This window comes from Mauremys reevesii, linkage group 4 (assembly GCF_016161935.1).
Source record: "Mauremys reevesii isolate NIE-2019 linkage group 4, ASM1616193v1, whole genome shotgun sequence".
Lineage (NCBI taxonomy): Eukaryota > Metazoa > Chordata > Testudines > Geoemydidae > Mauremys > Mauremys reevesii.
In genome coordinates this window covers 125,713,842-125,720,914 of record NC_052626.1, presented here as the reverse complement: position 1 = coordinate 125,720,914, position 7,073 = coordinate 125,713,842, and positions in this window count along the sequence as shown.

The window sequence follows — 7,073 nt, the reverse complement described above, 5'->3', positions numbered from 1 at the left end:
AGTGCACGGTGTGGAAGGGGATGCTGTGATGCTTTGGAACAACTCCATACAAAGCCAGTCAGGACTCTGGGGGAGCCTCCTCTCTCGGAGCATACTGTCTCCAGGGAAAGAAGCTTACACCTTCCTGGGTCTGACCTCGGAGCATTCAGCATGCCCTTCCACATCATGCACTTTCCACAGCGAGTCTGCCCAGGCTGGTCCTGGGGCAACCAGAGGTCCCTGCACCCCAACTCCGCAGTCAGATGTGACTCTCAGCCAGACAGTAAAACAAAAGGTTTATTAGATGACGGGAACACAGTTTAAACAGAGCTTGTAGGTACAGAAAACAGAACCCCTCTGTCAGGTCCATCTTGGGGGGTGGGGAGCCCAGAACCAAGTTCTGGGTCTCTCCCCATTTCCCCAGCCAGCTCCAAACTGACACTTCCTCCTCTGGCCTCTGTGTCTCTTCCGGACAAGGAGGCCACCTGATCTTTATCTCCAACACCTTCAGTTGGCATCTTGCAGGGGAAACTGAGGCACTCATACAGTATTTAGAGAAAATATTAAGGACATTCCCACTTCATCACAACAGGTGCAACAAAATATAATACTGTATATTGAAGTAGGCAAGTGCTGCTTCTGACTTTCCACTTTTAATTGACCTTTGTAATCTTGTGGCACTGATGCATTGTAGCTTCATTTTATATCGGCTTACAGGGCCGGCTCCAGACCCCAGCGCACCAAGCAGGCGCGTGGGGCGGCATTGTCCTGGCAGGGCGGCATTTGGCTCCAGCGGACCTTCCGCAGTCATGCCTGCGGGAGGTCCACAGGAGCCCCGGGAGGAGCGGACCTGCCACAGGCATGACTGCGGCGGGTGGGCTGGTCCCGCGGCTCGGACGGAGCTCCCGCAGGCATGACTGCGGATGCTCCACCGGAGCCGCGGGACCACAGGACCGTCCGCAGGCACTTCTGCCCCAGCCGCGGGTCCGGGAAAGGGCGGCGCAAGCGGCGCGCCACCCTGCTTGGGGCAGCGGAATTTCTAGAGCCGCCCCTGGCGGGAGCGGGGGGGGGCACCACCATTTTGGGCCCCACCAAAAATTATACAAACCTGCCACCTATGGGCTACAGTGCTCCTTGCACCCACCCCCTTGGTCCCCTAGCTAGTCTCTCTGAATGCACTCCTCGTGCTGGCACTTTTCCTGGGGTGGAATCCCAGAGTCTCCCACTCTCAGCCTGAGCCACAGCACCCTGCTTACCCAGCAGGTCCAGCTGGAACAGACCCCTGACGGCGGCTGTGGCCAGTGGTGAGCAGCGCCCACGCCGCCAGCTTCTGAAAACAACTGTCTGGCCTATTTTATCACTCGGAACTGGACAGTCCACAAACATCTGTCTTCCCCAAGGTGTAACCATCCCACAGTGGTGCCCTAGGTAGGCTTAGCTTCTTCAGACGAGGGCCGGCTCCAGGCACCAGCTCAGCAAGCAGGTGCTTGGGATGACCAACAGGAAGGGGCGACACGTCAGGCTCTTCGGCAGCAATTCGGTGGTGGGCCCCTCGGTCCCTCTTGGAGGGAAGGACCTGCCACTGAATTGCCGCCAAAGAAGAATGCGGTGCAGTGGAACAGGCACCGATCGCGGTTGCAGCTTCCCCCCCCCCACTGCTTGGGGTGGCAAAAACCCTGGAGCCGGCCCTGCTTCAGACATCCCTACAGGTACCTGTGGCACAGCCAGATTCCTCTTCCTCCAAGTCCACAACAATCCTGCCCCACCACCGCCTCCTTTATACACTTCTAGCATCCTGCGGAGCTCTGGTTTCCAGGCCTCTCCTGCCCTGGCGTGGTCTCAGAAAAATTTGGTTGGGGGCGAAGCTATGTCAGCACATAATCGAATCCCAGGTAACGTTCTATGTCCGGCAAAGGCTGGGGGAGGGTGAAAAATTGGGGAAGGGGCAAACAAAAGTCAGGGGACAACTGCCCCCCTCATCCCTTGGCAATCGATGTCCCTGCTCATAACGACCCTCAAGCACTTGGTTAGGGGTGGGCTTGTGTCGAGCCGTTCTTTACTCCACCCGCTAATTTCCTTTACAGGCAACTGCTGAGCTAAACCAGCATCTACAGTCACCATCCCGAGAAGCCGGTCACCATCAATCATTGCGCAGCAGCTCCACAGCCAGGGCAGGGCCGCAGCACTGATGGAGCATGGCTGGGGGCACCGTGCCAGGAACCCCACCTTGCAGCCGACAGCATCACGGTGACGGTTCTGGGGGCAGCAGATGGAAACGCTGGCCCTGAAGGTGCAATTCGCCGGTGAGGGCTGGGGTGCACCAAGGAGAAGGGGGACAGCATGATCCTGGCAGCAGGTCTAGATCAAAGCAAGAGGTGGCACAGCAGGAGTGACAGCCACTGACGAGGCAAGATGCAGCTGGGATGGGGATACACCCCTGCAGGGTGCTGCAGGCTAGGGCAGGGGCATGCTATGTATGAGATGGACACACCCCATAACATGCAGCCTGGGGCAGCTTCCCTCCTGCACCAGGTGTGTCAGATGAAGCTGAATGGAAAGAAGAGAAAAACAAGCATCTCCGGATGTCGCTTTGGCAGGGAGCGAGGGAAATTCCTTTCCAGCAGCCCCAAAATGCCAATTTCTCCCCCGCAAGCCGGCCCTTGGCTCCCCATCCAGCCACTCCCATTTCTTCCATCTCCCGGCTGGATTAGAGCTCGAGCGATCGCAGAGCTGGAAAAGACCCAGTTGCAAAGACCATCAATCTTTCCATTTAGTCTGCGAAGTGCCAGGCTCCTTGTTCTGCCAGCAGTTTGAGAGAGGCAGCGAAGGGTGAAGAAATCTTGTTAGACACACAGGGAGTGGAGCCTGCTGCTGAAAGAGCCTCCCTCAGATCTCAGTGAGAAACAAATCCCAGCCCTGAGAGCCAGACTGCACTCATAGCCCTGCCTTGGGCCACAGAGCACGATCCCAAGAGACAGAAGTCCCCTGCTGGGCACTTGCCCAAACCAGAGTTTGGCACCACTGGCAATCTCAGCTGAGAAAGAGGCTGTGGCTGGAATTGCAGAGAGCTGGACGCCAGGCGTGCGGCCCCTCGCCAGGGTGCTGTGGCGGGTCTGCAATGGGCACTCAGTGCAGAATCAACAGGTCAGGCTTCAGGTGCATTGGCAAAGCACGAGTGGGCCGGGCAGGATCAGTGCAAGGTGCTGTGAGTGGGAGTGAGGCATATGGGCAGAGCAGGAGGAGGGAGCAGTCCTGGAACGGAAGCGGAGGAGCTGCAGGTTATAACTGAGGAGCATCCACAGAGCAGTCTGTGAGGAGCACAGCACTGGGCCTGCCGCTTGGGACAGAGGGGCGCTGGCAGAGCTGTATGCATGTAGCCTGGAACTGGACTGAGGGAGACCTGTGGGTCAGGATTGAGGGGCATTGTAACCTGATCACAGAACCCTTATCCTAGGCACCACTGTCTCCAGCTCTTCTGAGCCCGGAACTCCACAAGAAAAACAGGTGTGTGGCTGCAGCCACTCCTGGAATCCAGCCCCAGAGCTCCCAGCCCACAGAGAAAGCTCCCAAACCCCCACGCTGACCCAGCCGTGCTGGAGGGTGAGGAGGTCATGCCAGCCTGGCCTAGCCTTGCTTTTAACACAGCCACCAGCTGGAGATTTAAGGGCTTGTTTTACTAACCCCTCCCTCACCTGCTAAGGGGCCACAGTGCATCCCTGGCCCTACCAGAGCCAGCCCACTGATTTATTCTGGAGAGCCGTTGCCAAGGCCTGGCCATGCCCCTCTGTTCTGCAAGCCTGCGCCATTGAGGTGGACTGAGGGTGGGGAGAGAGAGCAGGGGAGCTAGATAGAATCATAGAATATCAGGGTTGGAAGGGATCTCAGTAGGTCATCTAGTCCAACCCCCTGCTCAAAGCAGGACCAATTCCCAGATTTTTACTCCCAGTTCCCTAAATGGCCCCCTCAAGGATTGAACTCACAACCCTGGGTTTAGCAGGCCAGTGCTCATCTCACTGTATATCTAATTCACTTAGCACTCACACATCTACAACTGGGCTTTCTGCCTAGCTGTGCCAAAGATGGTTGCCTGGGGTCATGGCTCCCTGCTGTCAGTTTCCCCCCTTTGTAATATGGGGATAATGTTTGAGGGCTGCTGGGGGAGGGGCTTTGGCAGGAACCAAGCTTTGGATCGAAGGCCCAGTAGCAGGGCTGAGGGGTAGGTCAAAGAGCATATCCCATGAGAAGGCATAGCGGGAGGTTACCAAACAGCACTGTATGGGACGGGGCATACTGGCATGCACCCAGGGGACTAGCGCCATCCACACGGGTACAGCGCTGGGCTGGGTGCAGGAGTCAGAGTCAGAGTCCAAGGCCCGAAGTGACGACGAGCTCATCCCTGTACATCACAGTCCACCAGCATCCTCACACTGCCCCACCAACCAGCCGGAGACCAACATTTCTCAGCCCGTAGGCGACCAGATGGCTGCATCACAGGGACAGAACAAGAGGGACCGAGATGCACCAGTGGCCCAGGCCCCTGCAATGGCAAGGAATTGAGTGAGCCAGACCCAGATGATCTCAGCAAGTGACGCACACCCCACGCTGCAGAGAAAGGTGAAAGCTCCAAGGTCCCTGCCCTTCTGACCTGGGGGGAAATTTCTTCCCCAGCCTATACCCAGCGATTGGCTAGACCCTGAGCCTATGAACGAGAACCAGCCAGCCAAGCACCTGGGAGCCCTGGCCCACCTCACCCAACATCCCCTTCTCCAGCCGTGGCCATCTCTGCTGCTTCCAAGGAAGGATTAAAAAAAGCCCTTCCACACTGCGGGAGGGGGGAATTCTCTTCCTGACCCCTGCTGGTGGCAGCTGAAACCCTAAACCATGAGATCTCCTGTTCCCAGGAGATCTGGGTTCAAATTCTAACTGTGTCCAAGGGACTTTGAGCAAGTCCCTTCATCTTTCTGTTCCCATCTGTCAAGGACAGGAACCCCCCCCCCCTTTGTCTGTATAGACCATCAGCTGCTTGGGGCACGGGCCGGCTCTTTACACACATACGTACATCACTTAGCGCACTGGGGCTCTGCTCTCAGGAGGTGCCGCTGTACCACATGGGATGTGCAGGCTGCGCCTGGGAGGAGCTGTGGGGTATGCAGTGATTTCTCTGGCCAAGGGATGTAGAAGACACCCAACGTGGTCCATCACGCAGTGTACAGAGGCTACCCTCCTGCTTTAAAAGAGGAGCCCCCCCCCCCCGCATTCAGAGGGCAGCGACCCTACCTTTCCACACCCATTCCACCCTCCTCTCACAAGGGCTCTGGCTAGACAGCAAAGCAGCACAAGCCAGGCTGTGAAACTGATTCTCTCTGTTTCACCAACAGCAAAATATTCTGGAAGCTTGTGCTGGCTGCCACGTCCCCAGCCGCTGCCTGAGCCAGAAGTGATGCCTCCTCGCACGGCCCCCCGTCGCAGCAGCTTCTGCAGAGACAGCAGGAGCAGGAATGGCTGGTCCATACCAGCAGCCATACCCTGGAAGATCCAGGACAGGTAGTGGGACTGCATCAGAGGGGCTCTGAAGAGAGGCTGGTTCAGCCTATAACCCCAACTTCAAAGCACCAGCAGCCACATTCACTAGCACCGCGGCCTCCCCCGCCCCATCTTTTTAATCCCTGCTGGCTCTAGCCTGCCTCAGTCGTGGGGGTGGTACAGGAAGAAGGCCAAGGAGCCAGAGGCAGGCAATTGGCAGCCCTGCCAGCCCCCATGGCACTGACAACGGAGGAGACAGCAGGATACGAGTTCCACACCATAAACTGCTGGCTACAGATGTGACAGGGAACTTGCGTCAATGGCACAGGCTGTGCAGCCACAGCAGCACCCGACCACAAGGGGAGCTAGCCCGGGTGTCCTGAGAAGATGGGACAGTGCCCCGCAGTCTCATCAGTCTCATGCCTCATGCCCACAAACGGCCCGCACAAGGCTTCCCTTAGGAGGCCCCTCCACAGGCTTGTAGGTTTCATAAGCAGATTTCCCACAGCTGCTTTCACCCTATTCCTCTTCATTGTCCGATGCGGGCGGTCGACTGGTTGGAGTGAGAGTCACACCTAGTGGTTAGTGGCGGAGTTGGGAGCCAGGAATAGGAGCCCAGGGTCAGAACTGGAGTCAGATGCCAGAGGCCATGGGTCAGAGCCAAAGTTGGGAATAGGAGCCCAGGGTCAGAGCTGGATGAGGCAAAGCGGGAGCAAGCCCGCCCAGAAATTATCCCAGCTGTGGGCGAATGCTTTGAGCAGCCACCAAACGGCTGCTGGGTTTGAGAGCTGGTCTGCTGGCTCTTGCCGCCAATCAGGCAGCCTGCTGCAGGCCAGCTGTGCTCATCAGATTGCCCAGAGCTGGCTCTGCTACAGGCTTTGACCTTGACATTAGCTAAGCACCTTTGAGACACCAGCACACTGGCCACCTCACCCTCATCACTGGTGACATGTAGTCCCCAGCCCAGCTTCCGTGGTCACTTAGCCCAGCTATGTCCTTTGCCTCCCTCATCTGTCCATCTCTGCAGCCCCCCGATCACCCGCGGTGTTCTGGTCGGAACTACCATTTTATCCCGCCATGGACACAGCAAGACAGGGCACATCCCACCAGAGCAGTGTAGAGAGGGATCAATAACTCACCCCCAACTTTTGTGACCCAAATCTTCCAATGCCTGCCCTTGTCCCCATCTCACCCGCTCTGCTAGCACCCGGCACGGGGATCGGCTGTATGAACAGACCCAGGGGCGCGCCGAGTACACTGGAAACCCTGCCTGGCCCACGGTCATTGGCCAAGGAGAAAACCCTTGTGTGTCTAAGAGGGGCTAAGTACGGAGCAGCCACAGCTGCAAGCTAGGAAGGAGCAGGTTGGTCCTGCTGCCTGAAGAGCCAGACACCCATTGCGGGCACAGCTACCGAGACAGGCTGGCCCACAGAGCCTGGGGCTCAAGGCCTGATGGAAGAAGGGGAGACTGGGGTGACCTCAAGAGCAGAAAAGGCCCAACTGGGGAAGCTGTAGAGGCCTGCTAGGATATCAGCAGGGAGCAGCTGCTCCGCAGGATGGAGGAGCCCCAC